Genomic DNA, 19,461 nt, shown 5'->3' on the forward strand with positions numbered 1-19,461 from the left:
ACTTGCAGTTCTCTAAAGATTAGTGATGGTGAGCATATTTTCATGTGCTAATTGGTCATCTGTACATCTTTGGAGAAGTATTTATTCAAATCTTTTACCTATTTTTAAATTGAGGTTTTTTTTGTTTTGTTTTGTTTTGTTGTTGTTGAGTTGTAGGAGTTCTTTATATATTCTGGATACTAAAAGATACACAGTTTGCAGATACATTCTCCCTGTCTTTTATGTGCCAGATACTGTTCCAGACATTGAGAATAGAGAGAAGGGCTCTACTCTTATGAAGTTTACATTCTCTTGGGTAGAGGCAGGAGGGAAACAATAAATCAAATAAGTAAGGTAATGAGAAGCCCCATAAAGAAAATAAAACAGGGTGATAAAATACATGTGACTGGTAGATGGAGGGAGTCTACTTTAGATAAGGTAGTCAGTTAAGACCTTTCTTTTAGAGCGTGACATTAGAGCTGATGAGAACCATTCAGAAGGATCCATCCACATGGATTTCATCCCAGGCTGAAGGCACAATCATCTTGAAGGACATAAAGTGGGTGTGATCAAGAGATCATTATTAGCATAAAACCACAAAATCATAAGTAGGCAACGGCCAGATCTGTTAGGGTTCATAGGCCGATGCAAAGAATGTGGATTTTACCTTAAGTGCAATATGAAACATTGGTCGGTTCCAAGCAGAGGATCATAATATCTCACTAATATTTTTAAAAGATCGCTTTGGCTGGTCTATGAAGAATGGATCATATAGTGAGGGGAGATGAAAAGCAAGGTTCTAATGAATGTTCTTTCTTCAGGCTCTTCTTTTACATCACCCTCAGGCAGTTGTCCCCTCATGCTGCTAGAGTCTTCTACTCTGTTTCTAAATTTGTTATCACATGGTGGACATTGGCAATTGAAGTCTTCCTTAACGAAATGGAATTTGGTCACCTGTAGTAATTTCCTCCATTTCTGTATGATCCAGTGTGGCTATATTATGTGTGGTAACTGATGATCCCAAATCTCAGTGTCTGAAAACTACATAAGTTATGTTTTGCTCATGCTACATATTCACTGCTACTTGGTTAGGGATCTCTGCTCTTGTCATCCCTATTATGGGATCAAGGCTGACAGAGTGACCACCAGTTGGAACACTGCTAGTAGCTGTGGCAGAAGGAAAGAGGAAATGGCTGAATTGCATGCTGGCATTTAAAGCTTCTTCTGAGAAGTGATACATGTCACTTCCACTCACATTTCATTGCCAAAGAAAGTCATGTAGTCATTCCTAACTTTATAGGAGCAAGGAAGAGCAATTATATTGATATCATGTTCCTGGAAGTTGGGAGAACCAGAAATATTTGAGAATAGCGTGTTAAGTGTGAACAACTACTTCCAAGATCACTACTAATACTTTTTGGCACTCAGTAAAATATCTCTTCAAAACTTCTAGTAAATAGATATATTAAAAAATTATTTCACTCATCCTTACTAAGAGCATTCACTGTGTAGGACATTATAGATTTATTTTATTATTTATTTACTTTTTGGCTGCTTTGGGTCTTCACTGCTGTGTGTGGGCTTTCTCTAGTTGCGGTGAGCGGGGGCTGCTCTTCGTTGTGGTGCGCGGGCTTCTCATTGTGGTGGCTTCTCTTGTTGTGGAGCACGGGCTCTAGGCGCGTGGGCTTCAGTAGTTGTGGCTGGCAGGCTCTAGAGCGCAGGCTCAGTAGTTGTGGCTGGCGGGCTCTAGAGCGCAGGCTCAGTAGTTGTGGCTGGCGGGCTCTAGAGTGTGGGCTTCAGTAGTTGTGGCTTGCGGGCTCTAGAGCACAGGCTCAGTAGTTGTGGCGCATGGGCTTAGTTGCTCCACAGCATTTGGGATCTTCGCGGACCAGGGCTCGAACCCGTGTCCCCTGCACTGGCAGGTGGATTCTTAACCACTGCGCCACCAGGGAAGCCCTGTGTAGGGCATTATAAACTAGTCTATTGTAAAACAATATAGATGACAAGTTTTGTATTCTGAAATCAAATTTAACAGGCTATTATCATCATAATGAAATATTCATATGCTTGTATTTGTAGGATCTCTTAGAGATAAGGGTCGAACTAATGCAGTGGTTGAAGAAATGGAAAGTAGGGGGTGACCTCAAAAAAATGTTAAGGTGTTTCAAGCAATGTAATTTTATGACTAAAAAAGTGGAAAATAGATGAGAAGGACCAAGGAGGATAGGGAGGTTTCCTACACTGGGAGGCTTATTGGAATGGTGGTGTCATTGCCTATTTAAGGGAATACAGTAGTAGCTGGTGTGAAGAGACAATTAGTTTGACTTTTGAAATACTGAATTTCAGATGTCTACGGGAAGCTCTGCTCTAGGTATACCTCCCTTTGCTAGGAATGGATAAGGGCAGGAGAGGAGACTGGGAAGGGAGAGTCTAAAACATTGTGTTACGTAAGTGAAGGGAGGGTGAGGTTTTTTTTTTTCCAAATCTTTTTTTTCTTCTTTTTCAAATTTATTTATTTATTTTTGGCTGTGTCGGGTCTTCATTGCTGTGCATAGGCTTTCTCTAGTTGTGGCGAGCAGGGGCTACTCTTTGTTGTGGTACCGGCTTCTCATTGCAGTGGGTTCTCTTGCTATGGAGCAGAGGCTCTAGGTGCGCAGGCTTCAGTAGTTGCAGCGTGTGGGCTCAGTAGTTGTGGCTCGCGGGCTCTAGAGCACAGGCTCAGTACTTGTGGCGCACGGGCTTAGTTGCCCCGCGACATGTGGGATCTTCCTGGAACAGGGATCGAACCCACGTCCCCTGCATTGGCAGGCAGATTCTTAACCACTGCACCACCAGGGAAGTCCAACTCTGAGGTATTTAAATGTAAACAATTTTTAACCTTCTTCAAGTGCAGGCACCCATGCCCCCTCCACCCTCTAAGCATCTCTGTATTATCATTATTTTACTTCAATAATGTCTACAGTTCAGCATTTTAACATGACATGTTAAGATGAAAAAAAACCCTTGAAATGAAGGTGAGAGATAATGTAACAATATGTACCAAGAGATGGGCAACAGAAACGAAGGAATCTAAAAAAGATCTGCAGTGTAACAATCTGTTAGTGTGCCTCTAGCACTGTCTAGGGGAGAAACAGACTAGTGGAGAAAAAAGGATTCAAGAATATGTTGTATTGGACAGAATACAGGATGCTGGTTAAAATACAACCTTTACCACTAACTAGTACTCACATCTATATAGTGCCTCCTATTCACCAGGGACTGTGACAGGTGTTCTAAGTATTTTTATCTTGGAATCATTATGAAAATCCAAAAGCTAGGTTTGTTGGCCCCAAACTGAAGTTAAAGGAACTGAGGATTAAAATGTTAAAAAACTTGTTCAAGGTCAAAGTACAGAAAGTGGAGAATTGCAAGTTCACTCGTATGGGTCTTATTTCAAGGCCAAGGCTCTTTCCATTATAGCCAATAGACCCCAACCTAGTTGTGCATCACAATTGCCTGGAGAACATCAAAACACGTTTTCTGGTTTCCCACTAAAGATTGTCTCAGAAGATAGTTATATTAGTATAGTACTTTTTTCTCAGGGTTGTTGTTAGGATTAAATGTAATAAAGTATATTGCACTGTTTGATAAACTTCAAGTTTAACATAGTCTTCTAATTTAATGATTTTATTATACGTGATTGTCTAATTCCCTTTCTTTTGATTTTATGGTCAGAAAATAATTTTGTGATAAGTAATTAGGCTTACCAAGTGCCTTGAAACCAGAAAAGGGTGCCCAGAACGATGTATTTTGGCTTGATAACCACATTATAAATTAACACATTTAATTTCTAGCTTATAAATCAGCATTCTTGTGAGTCTGACCAGCGCTAGTCAAATTCCCCCAGTTTAATCATCTCTTTGTTAACAGAAAAAACAAAGTTTTGAAATCAGCAAAGCTGACGAATGGAGTTAGAGCAGAACACATAGTTTTAATTGGGAGTAGAATATCAGGTTTTTGTCCTGGAGGTCGGTTTTGTGAATACGTTACAAAATTAACTCATTCTAATGCAAGACCACCTTTTCACAGCGTTAGTAGATGATGTTTTTCTTGGTTCCAACACATCATAGCTAGATTATGTTGAACCAGAAATGTAGTAGGGCTACAACTCCTGTCCCTTTAAAACGCCTCCTCCTCTTCTCACCTCCACTTTCCCCAACAATAGCAGTATGTTTACCAAGAAAGGTCTGGTCTTCTATCCCCAAACAAATTCTAAAGCATTATTTCTACTTGCAAGTAGGGTTTGTAGTACGTTGTATTTAAATTAGCATTCTTCCCCTTCCCACCACGAACTTCTGATAGTTTGCTTGTAGGCAAAGACCCCCACCCTTTTTTTTTTGTAATATTCAAAAAGGCACTCAGCAGGCACTTACTAAATGCATGCTCCTTGAAGAAAAGTTAAGCGGTTTCCCTAAAACCACACAGATCAAAGGAGTGGGGGAAGGGGGGACTCAAAAGTGCCTGTTACACCCAGTCACACTCCCATAATTACCGGAACCGCCTCCATCCCAGCCGTAGGACGGGGCTTTCAACGGGACAAGAAAGGAACACCAGGGAGGTGAGAGCCAGGAAATCGAGAGAGGTGCCTCTCCCGGCATGCTCTGCAACACACTGAGGGGCGCCAGAAATATCCCAGCGTGCATCGGGGAGCGCCCAAGGGCGATGGTTCCCGGCTCCTAGAGGGGCACGCGAAGTTAAAGCGGTAGGTGTGAGCTTACTTAGTTTTGAGACCCCGCTTCCTCCTTTCCCCTTTAGGAACGTAATCCCATAACGGCTGAAAAGGAGGTCCTCTTAACTACCCTCCCTTTCCGCGTGCGAACGACTTTCGGCGCCGCTTCGAGCACGGTGCCAGGTGATTAGTGGTTAGGGGCGGGCCTGAGCCGATCACATGACCAAACCTGGCCGCCAATGACTAGCCGGGTGGTCCAGCAGCGCGAGGATTCCCGGACCCGTGAGCGGAGCGGCGCGTGGGCTCGCTCCGGTCGGCTCTGGCAGGTACGCGCAGGCGCCCTGGTTGCCACGCGCCCCGTCTGTCCCCACGCGCCCAGCGGCGCGTACTTGGCGCGAGGTGTTAAGAGTCTGTCTGGTTGTTTTTGTGGGTGGGGGGGAAGGAGAGGGTGGGGGGGCGATGGCGTCACGTGGACGCCACAGCCAATCGCACTCCGAGGCGCACCCACAGCTTTCCCCGGCGCCCCGGGGTGCGACGTGTTCAGTGAGGTTCGGCTCTGCTCTGCAGGTCCCAGTACTCTTTCGAAGCGCGTGTGCGGCCTGTAAAGTCAGGCCGCGGGTTTTCGTGGCGTCCTGCTCCACTGTGAGCACGGACGACAAGTTCTCGGCAAAATGGCTGCTGGAAAGAGTCGCCTAGCAGGGGGAGCGCTGGGGCCGCGTGAAGGTCACATGACGAGGTTGGCAGCGCGTGCTGCTGGCGCGGGGAAGGGGGGAGGGTGGAAGGGGGGAGGGTGGAGGGTGGAGGGTGGGAGGGGAGAGGCGTGGCCAGTCATGTGCTCTCGGCTGCGCCGTTCCTTGGTTTTCCAGCGCCTTTGCTTTGGCCGGACTGGCTGCTTTTACTCCTCCCACCTCGAAGCGTGGCAAGCGTTGGTGAGAAGCTGTGTGGTGTGGTGGAATGAGTAGGGTTCTGGGAACGCGGAGACCTCGGGTGTAGGCCTTTGGCTACCTTTGCAGTTAGCAAGTCGTGTTGCCACTCTTGGCCTCTATTTTCTCGTATTTTAGCTCTGTATAGGAGTTTTTTTTTTTTTAAGGCCCTTAAAAGGTGTATGACCTGTACCTCATCCCAGTGTCATGCTGATAGCAAAATAATTAAAAACGAACAGGTGATTAATAATCATGAGACAAGGCGGTCTTCCCACAGGAGAAAACCCACAACAATCCCCCTTCCTCCATCATTACAGGAAACTTGATTTAGGTAACTTGTTATAATATTCTGGGCATGTCTGTCCATATTTAGCAGTAGGATTTATACTCTGTACCTGCCCACTATCTCATTTGAAAGGTATTCTGTCTTTTAGACGTCTAGTCCCTGTGTGTTTTCCTGGAAAGAAATCAAGAGATAAGTAGTATTGTCATAACTGTGGAGATGGGGAAATAAAAGGAGTTAGAGGGCACATGCCTATGCTCCATAACGCTAACTAGAAAGAAGTCTTATGAACTTGGCGGGCCAATTTTTTGAGGCTTCCTGCTACCAGCCTTTGGTGTTTTTTATAGTTCTCAGCTTCCAGTTTCACCTCTTCATTTTACCAAGGGTCAAGGCCTTAGTGAAATGAAGCAGGCATAAATTATGTATTTTTCATATCATTGCTTATGCTTTATAGTACCCTTTGACGTATCTTAAAGAGCCTTTGAATTTTGTGGGAGTACAATCTGGAAAACATTTATTGAGCAATCATAATAATAGTTGTCACTTTTGAACTATTATAATAATAGTTAACATCTTTCTAGTGTAGTACTTTATATGTCTTAATTGATTTACTTCTTGTAACAAACCTGTGTTAATTACTATTTCCATTTTACCAATGAAGGAAACAGCAACAGAGAGATTAAGTAACTTCTACAAGGTCATATGACTGATAATTTACATAATTCCAACCAGTATTCCTTTTGAAAACTTGACATAATGATTCTAAATTTCATTTGGAAGAATGAACTTATAAAGTACAAAAATTTTTGAAAGATGAAAGTTAAAGGGGGGGACTTGTACTAGTGAATATACAAATAAAGCTATGATAATACAATAAGTGGTAACTCTGGAATAGACAGAGCAGTGGGAGAGAATAATAAATCTAGAAATATATAAGACTATTTAGTATTATACAGGTGGCATTTCATGTTGAGAAAGAATTTTGAAATTGTGTTGGAATAATTGGCTAATCATTTGAAAAAAATAAAATGGAATCCTACCTTAAAATGTAAATAAACTAAAATCTGGGTGAATTAAATATAAAATATGAAGTCAAAATTATGCTTTCAAAACAAAAATGGGTGAACAGTTTTCTAATCTTGGCATAGGATGAGCTGTTCTAAGCATGATTGCAAAGGCAGATTGATAGAATTATTACGTAAAACAACCCGTAGTTGGCAACAACACCATCAAGTTAAAAGACAGATTTACTCATTTAGTATTCATTTGACATATTTATTGAGTGTGTACGATGTGACATGCAGTTTTTCAGGTGTAGGGGATCCGATGATAAGTAAAGCCAGGCAAAATGTGGGAAAAAAATTTGCACCGCGTGTTGGACCCAGAAGATTAATGACATGAGTATCTAATAGATTGTCAAAAGACCTGAATAGGTAGATCACACGCATAGAGAAATAAAAATAACTAATAAAGATAAAAATACATTCTTTTCCACTTATAAGCAAATAACACAAAACAACACCCCCCCCAGCAGATTAGCATACATGTGTTAAAATATTAATATCTAGTATTGGCATAGGAGTGGGGAAATTGGCACATTCATACACTGCTGTTGGTGGGTATTTACATTTGAACATCCTTTCTGGAGAACATTTTGACTATATTTATTGAAAGCATTAATAACCTATATGTCCTTTCACTCAGCTGCTCCTCTTCTTTATTAAGGCAGTAATTGGTAAGTTTGCAAAAATGTTCATTAAGAGTTGTCTTCTTTTTTTTTGGCTGTGCCGTGTGGCATACGGGATCTTAGTTCCCTGACCAGGGATGGATCAATGCCCCCTGCATTGGGAGCGTGGAGTCTTAACCACTGGACCACCAGGGAAGTCCCTGTAGTATTTTTTTATAGTAGCAAAAAACTGGAAAAACTTAAGTGTTAAATAATGGGGGATTGGTTAAATAAATAAGATGCCTTCATAGAGGGTCATACTCTGTAGCTAGTAGACATGATAGCGATTTCTAGTAATGACTTGGAAAGCACATTATATATATTGTTAAGTGTAAAAAGCAGGTTATAAAATGATGTGCAGTGTGATCACATTTTTGTAGCAATATACCTCTATGTGTCTGTTTATATAGAAATCTAAAATGGTATATATCAAACAAACTAACGGTGATTTTACTTGAATGGTAGGATTTTTGGATGAATTTAATAAAAAAAACTTGTTATTTTTTGGAACAGTTTTAGGTTTATAGAAAAATTGCAGAGACAGTATAGAGAGTTTCCAAATACCCAGCACCTAGTTTTCCCTATTATTAACATGTTATGTTAGTATGGTATATGCGTTGTAATTAATGAAGCAAGATACATGATTATGAACTAAAGTAATAATTTAATCAGATTTCTTTAGTTTTTATCTAATACCCTTTTTCTATTCCAGAATCCCATCTAGGATACCACAATACTTTTTTTAAAATGTACTAATGCTTTGTTGGTGGGTGATATTACAGGGAAGAAGGTGTCAGGGGAAAAAGGAAGTGAGGTAGGGAAAAAGTAAAAACAAATATAAGGCATGTGTGACCCAGATGGCCATAGCTTCGCAAACAAAGCTGGCTGCCTGATCTTCCAAGGCATCTCCAGAGAGTTCATATGAAGCTCTTGCCTCTCAGAACCTTCCGTTACACAACCACAATACTTTTAGCTCTCTTAGGATCCTCTTGGCTATGATAGTTTCTTAGACTTTTGTTTTTGATGACCTTGATAATTTTGAGGAGTACTGGTCAGATGTCCCTGAGTTGGGATTTGATGTTTTTTTTATTATTAGACTGGGGTTAGAGTACATACTATCAACATGACTTGTCACTCTTGATGTTGAACTTGATCACCTGCCTGTGAATTTGGTTTTTAAATGTTTGCTTTTCTGTAATTTCTATTTTTAAAAATAATCTGTTACTTGTTTTTGGTATAACAAGAAGTATTTGTTATAATACTCTGGGCATGTCTGTCCATCTTTATCAATAGCATTTATAGTAAACAGTACATTGATAAGCTAATAATATAGAAAGACAATAATAGAAGTTACAGTTAAAGAAAAAATAACTGGCCAAATTGCTGGAAGGGCTAATTATAGAAAGGAATTAAAGGCATTAGTACAGTATAGCTTGTTTTAACAGTCTTTAAACTGTTTTAGGAAGAACAGCCTGGTAACCATGAATTATGCATAACAGGATGAAAATATAAATAAGATAGGTGAGGCCTATTAGGTAAATTCATTCATTCAACAACAAATAATTAATGAGCCCTACTGTATATTATACCAGGTGTAGGGATTGAGCAGTGAATAAGGCAATGTCTTATTTATAGTGGGAATTTATAGTCTAGTAGATAGACAATAAAGTAATAAATAATATGATTTCAGATATTGTCAAAGTGCTGTGAATAAAATAGTACTATTGGATAGAGAGTGGTGGTGGTAGGCTTGGTGGTTCTTTTACATAGGTCACGAGGTAAGGATTTTCTGAGGTAACATTTGAGGATAAAGAGACCTCAATGATAAGGAGCAAGCCATGCTAACATGTGGAGCATTTCAAGCAGCGGGAATACTAATGCAAAGATTCTGGGGCAAGAATCAGTTTGGGAATTTTCAAGGAAGTGCAGGAAGGCTAGTGTGCTAGAGTTTGGAGACTGCTGCAGTGTTAATTGGTGGTGGTGGCAGTGGTAGGGTAGGGTGGCAGGAAATGACACTGGGAAGCTGGTGGGTCTCAGATGGTATAGAGCCTTGTAGACCAGAAGGGCTTTGTATTTTATTCTAAGTGTGGTGGGATCCATTGGACAGTTTTAGGAAGAAAAATTATACAATATAATTTATGTTTTAAAAAGATTACTTTGACTACTGTAGAGGAAAGAGGGGCAGCAGGAGACCATTCAGGAAGCCATTGGAATGGTATGATGAAGTATGGTGGCTTTGGGTCAGGGAGGCAGTGATGGGGACAGTGAGAAGGGGTTGGATTCAGGGTATATGTGGAAGGTAGAACCAATAGAATTTGCTGATAGATTAGTTGTGAGAGGTGAAAGAAAAAGAGGGATCAAAGATTATTGCAAGGTTTTTAGCTAGAGCAACTAGTGCCAGGTAGAGAGATGGAAAACTGGAAGGAGCTAGTTTGGGGTTTAAAATGAACAGTTTAGTTGGATACGTTGAATTTGAGATGCTCACTGGTTATGCAGGAATAGATAGTTGATTGTTCAGTCTAGAGCCCGGAGTCAAAGTCATGGCTGTGAATATACATTTGGGATGTCATCAATACATAGATGGTGTTTAAAAACCTGGCTCTGGTGAGAAGAGGGCCAGTGACTGAGCCCTGAGACTAAGCTGAAAGCATGGACAGAGGAATAAGTCACACTTAGATTTCTTTTGTGTCTGCATCAGCACAGTATTTACTGTGTCTATATGGTGTTATATTAAATAAAGCCTTTGAGATGGTTGTAATGTACCTTAGGCTCTTCCTGCTACATAAACTGATTCTTCAGGTTTTTGTGTCTGTCCTACTTGAAGATTTCTACCTTCTCTACGTTACCTGGGGGCATAAACTCCAAATTTCATAGTTTAGCATACCAGACCTATCATTGTTGAACTCTACCCTACCTTTCTCTCTTTATCCTCTTTCCTCTTTATCATTCCTGTCATGCCCAACATGTTCTGCATGTGTATAGCCCTTTATTTGCCTAGAATCCTCTTTTCTACCCCTCTTCCTGCTTATTGCCTCAAACTCCTACTCAGTCTTCAATGTGTAGCTTAAATTTGCTATATAATTTCCCCAGATTTCCACAGATAGAAGTTGGCTCTTCCATGCACAGTACTTCCTCAGCTCTGTTGTTGGTACTTTAATTTATAGCAGAATAAAGTTGGTTGATTTTTTTTTTTAAACTTTGAAAGACATTTATTTATTTATTTTTAAAATTAATTAATTTATTTTTGGCTGCGTTGGGTCTTCATTGCTGTGCGTGGGCTTTCTTTAGTTGCGGCGAGCGGGGGTTATTCTTCGTTGCGGTGCGCGGGCTTCTCATTGAGGTGGCTTCTCTTGTTGTGGAGCATGGGCTCTAGGTGCATGGGCTTCAATAGTTGTGGCTCGTGGGCTCAGTAGTTGTGGCTCGCGGGCTTTAGAGCTCAGTCTCAGTAGTTGTGGCGCACAGGCTTAGTTGCTCTATGGCATGTGGGATCTTCCCAGACCAGAGCTTGAACCCGTGTCCCCTGCATTGGCACGCGGATTCTTAACCACTGCGCCACCAGGGAAGCCCCAAGTCGGTTGATTTTGATTCATTTGTTTCCCCAGTGCTTGGTATGCCCAATCTAATGCTTTGAAAAAGTTTAGAAGTTTTGTTTTGGCGAAAGAGAGTAAATAACTAAAACTAGATCTTATAATACTAGATGTTATAATATACAATCATATGGATCATTAGCTGAGATATTTAGATTTTTTTAATGGTTTTATGAGTTGTTGGTTTTAATGATATTTATTGTGATGGAATTTAGCCAGTACAAAGTTTAATGAAATGATGTCAGTTAGAAGTCTTAGTTCAGAGACATTTTAGGAATGGTTTAATCTCTAGAGTTGAATAATGCTTATTCTTTGGAGGCAAGCTATTATATAATAAATTTTTCCTCCACTTGCCCACTTTCCCACCCACCTTCTCAGGAGTCAGGAATTTTATTTTAACATTACACATGTTCTTTGAGCTCTTTGCTAGAGGAGAAACCTAATGTAATAAATCCAGTAGAATTAGCAGTACTCAGCCCAGGAATGTCCTTTTAATTGTTGCACAGAGAGAGGCTTAATGGTGTGTATTGTAGGTGTGAGGGTTTCAGTCTGTGCACTCAAGTAGGGTTAATTAATTTGTCATTCAATTGTAAGCATGTATTGAGCACCCACCATATATGGGCACTGTATGAGGTGCTGTGGGGGACACACAAAAGAAGTAAAAGTCATGGTTCCCTGCACACGAATCCCTGACAATTTAGTCAAGGAACTGAAACATAACATTAAAAAGGAATTTAATCTTAACAAACAGTATATCAGTAAGTGCAAAGTACTGTGGTATAAATCAAAGACTTTGCATTTCTTAAGCCCATAATTATATTCTCAGAGCTATATGCAGTCTTATCTTGCATCAGTTTTCAACATTTTGACCTGACTTGCAAGCTCTGCATTTTCACTTGTCCTTTAATATTTTTAGTTTCAAAAAGATACTATTGATTTGACTCTTAAAAAACATTTTTTTTAAGTTAGTAAATCTTTTTTTTTTTTTAATTTATTTATTTATTGGGCTTTGCTGTGTCTTAGTTGCGGCACGTGGGATCTTTAATTGCGGCATGTGTTCCCCGACCAGGGATGGAACCTGGGCCCCCTGCATTGGGAACATGGAATCTTAGCCACTGGACCACCAGGGAATCCCTGATTTGACTCTTTGATGTGTTGAAAGCCCTGTATAGGAAAAGAGTGCCCTGCCAGTACATTGCTTTCCAACATTTTATTCCTTCACGTCTGTAAAGCAAATAGGTAATTTGAAAAGGTGGAATGCCATTTAGTCTTTACAAGTGTGATAGATATAGTTTTGCTGTGTGTAGGTTTTCTTAGACATATTTTCTCCTAACTGAGGCTATGGGGGTTGGGCGGTGGGGGGAGGGTAGAAGAGTATAGAACCTAGAGAAGAAATTGTGTGTGTGTATGAATATGAGTTTAAAAGCACTTATTTTGGGATTTGGATTATAAAAGCAGTTTTCTTTTCATTTGAGAAGATATGAAAAACATAGATAAGCACAAAGAAGAAATAAAAATATGCTAACTCCCACTGTTAACCTTATTGGTATGCTTCTAGGCTTTTTTTTTTTATTAGCAAGTTTTGTTTTTTAATAAATAAAATGAATAGTTCAGCTACCTTTAGAAATGAGTAGATAATTGTCTTTACGTAAGGTGGATCTAATCAGATTACTCTCAATAAAATTCTTTGGTAGCTTCTCATAATAAATGCAATCAAGTTGAGGCAAGTTCAGATTCTTTAGCCTAGTACATACAGCCCTCTACCTTACAGGTTATCTCATTTACCATGTGTCTCCCTTGTACACATCTTTGTTCTATCCATACTACATGTACTACTTGCAGGCCTCTAGACCAGGGGTTGGTAGACTTTTTCTGTAAAGGGCCAGATAATAAATATTTTAAGCTTTGTGGGCCTTACTGTTTTTGTCAACAACTACTCACCTGTGCTGTGGTAGCATGAAGGCAGCTATCGACAGTATGTAAATGATCGATCATGGCTGTGTGCAGGGAAACTTTATGGACACTAAAATTTGAATTTCATGTAATTTTTGCATGTCATAAAATTTTATTTCAACCGTTAAAGAATGTAAAAAGCATTCTTAGTTTGTGGGCTATATAAAAAAAGATGGCAGGACATGGCCTATGGGGTTGTAGTTTGCTGACCCCTGTTCTAGACTGCCACGATTTCTGTACCTCTGCCTTTATTCACTTGTCCCTCACCTCCATTTCTTTCCCTAGTATGACTGTCTTGTTTAGAACTCATTTTAGATGTCATAGTCTCAGGGAAGTTAGAATTTTTTACATCTTTTTCTGGTGATAGAAGTGCTATTCAAACCTCTATTACTGTATTTATTTGACTATTTAAAAAAATTATAGTAAAATACGTATAATATAAAATGTACTGTTTTAACCATTTTTAAGTGTACAGTTCTTTGCACTAAGTATTTTCACATTGTTGTGCAGTCATCACCACCATCCATCTCCAGAGTTTTCATCTCTCCAAGCTGAAACTCTGTACCTATAAAATGCTAATTTATCATTCTCCTCTTGCCCTAGTCCCTGGCACACCATTCTGTTTCTGTCTCTGTTAACTTGACTACTGCAGATACCCCACATAAGTGAAATCATACAAAATATTTGTGTTTGTGGAACTGGCTTATTTCACTTAGCCTAATGTCTTCAAGGTTCATCTCTGTTGTACCATGTTTTAGAATTTCCTTTCTTTTTAAGGCTGAATAATATTCCATTATATGTATATACCACATTTTTTGTGTATCCATTCATCTGTTGATGGACATTTGGGTTGTCTCTAGCTTTTGGCTATTGTGAATAATGCTGCTATCAACATGGATGTACAAACATCTCTTCGAGTCTCTGCTTTCAGTTCTTTTGAGTATATATCTAGAAGTAGAATTGCTGGATCATATGGTAATTTTGTATTCAATTTTTTGAGGAACTGCAATGGCTGCATCATTATGACTAAGTTTTTAATTTTTTTCTGTTGTAGTTTCTTTTTTTAATTGGAGTATAATTGCTTTACAATGTTGTGTTAGTTTATGCTATACAACGAAGTGAATCAGCCATATGTATACCTATATCCCTTCCCTCTTGGACCTCCCTCCACCCCCATCCCACCCATCTGGGTCGTCACAGAGCACGAGCTGAGCTTCCTGTGCTTTATAGCATATTCCCACTAGCTATATATTTTATGTATGGTAGTGTATATATGTCAATTCTAATGTCCCAATTCGTCCCACCCTTGCCTTCCCACGCTGTGTCCACATGTCCGTTCTCTACTTCTTTGTCTCTATTCCTGCCCTGCAAATAGGTTCATCTGTACCATTTTTCTAGATTCCACATATATGCATTAATTTGATATATGTTTTTTTCTTTCTGGCTTACTTCACTCTGTATGACACACTCTAGGTCCATCCATATCTCTACAAATGACCCAATTTCATTCATTTTTATGGCTGAGTAATATTCCATTGTATATATGTACCACATCTTCTTTATCCATTCATCTGTCGTTGGACATTTAGGTTGTTTCCATGTCCTGGCTATTGTAAACAGTGCTGCAGTGAACATTGGGGTACATGTGTCCTTTTGAATTATGTTTTTTTCAGGGTATATAACCAGTAGTGGGATTGCTGGGTCATATGGTAGTTCTGTTTTTAGGTTTTTAAGGAACCTCCATACCGTTTTCCACAGTGGCTGTATCAATTTACATTCCAGCCAACAGTGCAAGAGGGTTCCCTTTTTTCCACACCCTCTCCAGCATTTATTGTTTGTGTATATATATATATATTTTTTCAGTTTATTTATTTATTTATTGGCTGCATTGGGTCTTGGTTGCTGCGTGTGGGCTTTCCCTAGTTGCGGCGAGTGGGGGCTACTCTCTGTGATGTGCCGGCTTCTCATCGCAGTGGCTTCTCTTATTGCGGAGCACGGGCTCTAGGCACGCGGGCTTCAATAGTTGTGGCACGTGGGATCAGTAGTCATGGCTTGTGGGCTCTAGAGCACAGGCTCAGTAGTTGTGGTGCACGGGCTTAGTTGCTCCACGGCATGTGGGATCTTCCCGGACTAGGGCCCAAACACGTGTCTCCTGCATTGACAGGTGGATTCTTAACCACTACGCCATCAGGGAAGCCCTGTTTGTATTTTCTTTCTTTTTTTTTTTTTTTTTGCGGTACGTGGGCCTCTCACTGTTGTGGCCTCTCCCGTGGTGGAGCACAGGCTCCGGACGCGCAGGCTCAGCAGCCATGGCTCACGGGCCTAGCTGCTCTGCGGCATGTGGGATCCCCCCGGACCGGGGCACGAACCCGCGTCCCCTGCATTGGCAAGCGGACTCTCAACCACTGCGCCACCAGGGAAGCACCCAGCACCACTTATTGAAGAGGCTGTCTTTTCTTCATTGTATGTTCTTGCCTCCTTTGTCATAAATTAGGTGCCCATGTGTGCGTGGTTTATCTCTGGGCTTTCTATCTCGTACCATTGATCTATATTTCTGTTTTGGTGCCAGTACCGTACTGTCTTGATTACTGTAGCTTTGTAGTATAGTTTGAAGTTGGGGAGCCTGATTCCTCCAGCTCTGTTTTTCTTTCTCAAGATTGCTTTGGCTATTCAGGGTCTTTTGTGTTTCCATACAAATTGTAAAATTTTTTGTTCTAATTCTGTGGAGAATGCCACTGGTAATTTGGTGGAGATTGCATTGTATCTGTAGATTGCTTTGGGTAGTACAGTCATTATCACAATATTGATTCTTACAATCCAAGAACATGGTATATTTCTCCATCTGTTTGTGTCATCTTTGATTTCTTTCATCAGTGTTTGATAGTTTTCTGAGTATAGGTCTTTTGCCTCCTTAGGTGGGTTTATTCCTAGATATTTTATTCTTTTTGTTGCAATGGTAAATGGGATTGTTTCCTTAATTTCTCTTTCTGATCTTTTCGTTGTTAGTGTATAGGAATGCAAGAGATTTCTGTGCATCAGTTTTGTATCCTGAAACCTTACCAAATTAATCGATTAGTTCTAGTAGTTTTCTGGTGCCGTCTTTAGAATTTTCTCTGTATAGTATCATGTCATCTGCAAACAGTGACAGTTTTACTTCTTTTCCAATTTGTATTCCTTTTATTTGTTTTTCTTCTCTGATTGCCATGGCAAGGACTTCCAAAACTATGTTGATTAATAAGAGTGGTGAGAGTGGACATCCTTGTCTTGTTCCTGATTTTAGTGGAAATGCTTTTAGATTTTCACCATGGAGAATGATGTTTGCTGTGGGTTTGTCATATATGACCTTTATTATGTTGAGGTAGGTTCCCTCTATGCCCATTTTCTGGAAAGTTTTTATCTTAAACACCATAAATGGGTGTTGAATTTTGTCAAGGGTTTTTCTGCATCTGTTGAGATGATCATATGGTTTTTATTTGTTAATTTGTTAGTATGGTGTATCACATTGATTGATGTGTGTATATTGAAGAATCCTTGCATTCCTGGGATAAATCCCACTTGATTATGGTGTATGATCCTTTTAATGTGTTGTGGATTCTGTTTGCTAGTATTTTGTTGAGGATTTTTGTGTTTATGTTCATGAGTGACATTGGTCTCTAATTTTCTTTTTTTGTGATATCTTTGTCTAGTTTTGGTATCAGGGTGATAGTGGCCTTGTAGAACGAGTTTGCGGGTATTCCTCTCTCTGCAATTTTTTGGAAGAGTTTAAGAAGGATAGGTGTTAGCTCTTCTCTAAATGATATAATTCACATTGAATATGGTAATTCTATATTTAGTTTTTAGAGGAAGTTCAATGCCTTCATCATTATGGCTGAGTTTTTTAAAATAAACTGTTTTGGGGAATAATTTTAGATTTATAGAGAAGTTGCAAGGATTATATAGAGTTTCTTGCTACTCCTCACCCAGTTTTCTCTAATGTTAACATCTTACATTACCAGGCTACGTTTGTCAAAACTGAGAAACCAACATTGGTACTATTAAGTAAACTGCAGACTTTATTTGGATTTTATTAGTTTTTCCATTAATGTCCTTATTATGTTTCTGGATGCACTTGAGGATACTACATTGCATTTAGTCGATGTTTTGTTTTATTTATTTATTTTTAGTCTATATGTTTTTTATTGTTTCCCTAGTACTTAGCACAGAGCATGGTACATAATAGAGCACAGTGTTTCTTGAATGAATTAATCATCTTTTAATTTTTCTCTCTTGGGGAATGTTCATTAACTTTCCTTTAGATTTACTTAACTGATTTATTTACCCTTATATCTTTTCATTCCTTGACTGTTTCTAAGGTCTGTTGCAATTTTTTTTCCACTAATTTTTTTTGAGGAAAAGTAATCATGGTATATGTGGCAAAGACCGCTAACTGTCTATTCACATCTGCTCTCTCCTTGGTGTGCATTGCTAGTCAGAATCCCCCAGTCTCCTTTGCAGTTTGATGAGACCACAATGACTTAAATTTTCTCTAGTGGAATGTGACTGGAAATGGGCCTGACGTCCTTCATGTGTTCCTCTTTGTCCGCCTCTCCTGGCTATCTGGGATCCAACATCAGGGACAACCTTGGAAGCCTTGTACTCAAGATGGCGGAACTGCTGTCAACCTGAGTCCTAGAATGACTCTGGAAGAGAATTGGCTTAACTAATGACCTGAATATTCACTCACCAGGGTAATATTTTGAGATCAGTTTGTTAGCCTACCCTACCCTTTCTAATAAGTGTGTTATGTGGTCAGCTCTGAATAGGATCTATATGAACGTTGAGTATTTATCTAATTAGAATTATATAATTATATTGGAAAGCCTGGGGGATGGGAAGTGTGCACATGTATGGAAATATGAAGTGGAAGGAGAGGTAAATCTGATCTATAATGGGAAGTTAATAGTGCCTAAAACTGGAGAAAAGAAATGGAAAAAGCATATTGTGATATGGAGGTATATGGCAGAAGATTCATTCACAAAAGTTGAAAATTTTTGCCCCTTGGAGTTGGGAAATTGTTGGGGTGGAGGACCATTTTTTTAAAAAAATAAATTTATTTATTTTATTTTATTATTTATTTATTTTATTTATTTTAGTTTTGGCTGCGTTGGTCTTCGTTGCCGCACATGGGCTTTCTCTAGTTGCAGCGAGCGGGGGCTATTCTTCGTTGTGGTGTGCGGGCGTCTCATTGCGGTGGCTTCTCTTGTTGTGGAGCATGGGCTCTAGGTGCGTGAGCTTCAGTAGTTGTGGCACATGGCCTCAGTAGTTGTGGCTCCCGGGCTCTAGAGTGCAGGCTCAGTAGTTGTGGTGCATGGGCCTTGTTGCTCCGCGGCATGTGGGATCTTCCTGGGCCAGGGCTTGAACCCGTGTCCCCTGCATTGGCAGGCAGATTCTTAACCACTGCACCACCAGGGAAGCCCAAGGACCATTGTTTTTTGTAATAAGCCTTTGTACTTATTCAACTCTTTATGTTCATGGCTAACTTTGATAAAAACAAAAATTCAATTAAAGATATTTGGTAAAGAACAACCACAAAAAACCCCAGTCAAATTCAGATTCTCCTTTATAGAAGCCACAAAATTGATCAGTTTTTGCTAAATAAATCTGGTAACAGGGAGCTTTACCACTTCATGAGGAAACTTGTTTCATTGTTGGGTAGTTTTAGAGGTCAGAAGGTTATTCCTTATGCTGATATGAAACCTTCTATAGAAACTTCCATTCCAGGACCCTCTAGAATATATGGAATAGTCTATATCTGCTTTCATGACAACCTTCAAGTGATTCTTTAAATTATCTTCATAATCTACCCCATATCATTTTTTAAAAAATAAATTTATTTATTTATTTATTTTTGGCTGTGTTGGGTCTTCGTTGCTGCGCGCGGGCCTTATCTAGTTGCGGCGAGGGGGGGCTATTCTCTGTTGTGGTGCGCGTGCTTCTTATTGTGGTGGCTTCTCTTGTTGCAGAGCACAGGCTCTAGGGTGCGTAGGCTTCAGTAGCGGCGGCCTTTGGGCTCAGTAGTTGTGGCTCGCGGGCTCCAGAACACAGGCTCATCAGTAGTTGCGGCTCACAGGCTTATTTGCTCTGCGGCATGTGGGATCTTCCCGGACCAGGAATTCAACCCATGTCCCCTGCATTGGCAGGTGAATTCTTTTTTTTTTCTTTTTAACATCTTTATTGGAGTATAATTGCTTTACAATGGTGTGTTAGTTTCTGCTGTATAACAAAGTGAATCAGTTATACATATACATACATCCCCATATCTT

The 19,461-nt window shown here is 39.9% G+C and overlaps 1 protein-coding gene across 1 annotated transcript in view; it reads left to right on the forward strand.

Annotated features, from left to right (window-relative positions):
- The first annotated feature begins 4,925 nt into the window (after positions 1-4,925).
- MGA (MAX dimerization protein MGA) overlaps positions 4,926-19,461 on the forward strand; it is a 153,810-nt gene continuing 139,274 nt past the window's right edge. The window contains exon 1 of the mRNA XM_027083978.1: positions 4,926-5,013. The gene's annotated coding sequence lies outside the window, so the exon portion shown is untranslated. The remainder of the gene's footprint in view (positions 5,014-19,461) is intronic.

This window comes from Aethalodelphis obliquidens, unplaced genomic scaffold (assembly GCF_003676395.1).
Source record: "Aethalodelphis obliquidens isolate GAN/ISIS:26980383/991018 unplaced genomic scaffold, ASM367639v1 scaffold51, whole genome shotgun sequence".
Taxonomy (NCBI): domain Eukaryota; kingdom Metazoa; phylum Chordata; class Mammalia; order Artiodactyla; family Delphinidae; genus Aethalodelphis; species Aethalodelphis obliquidens.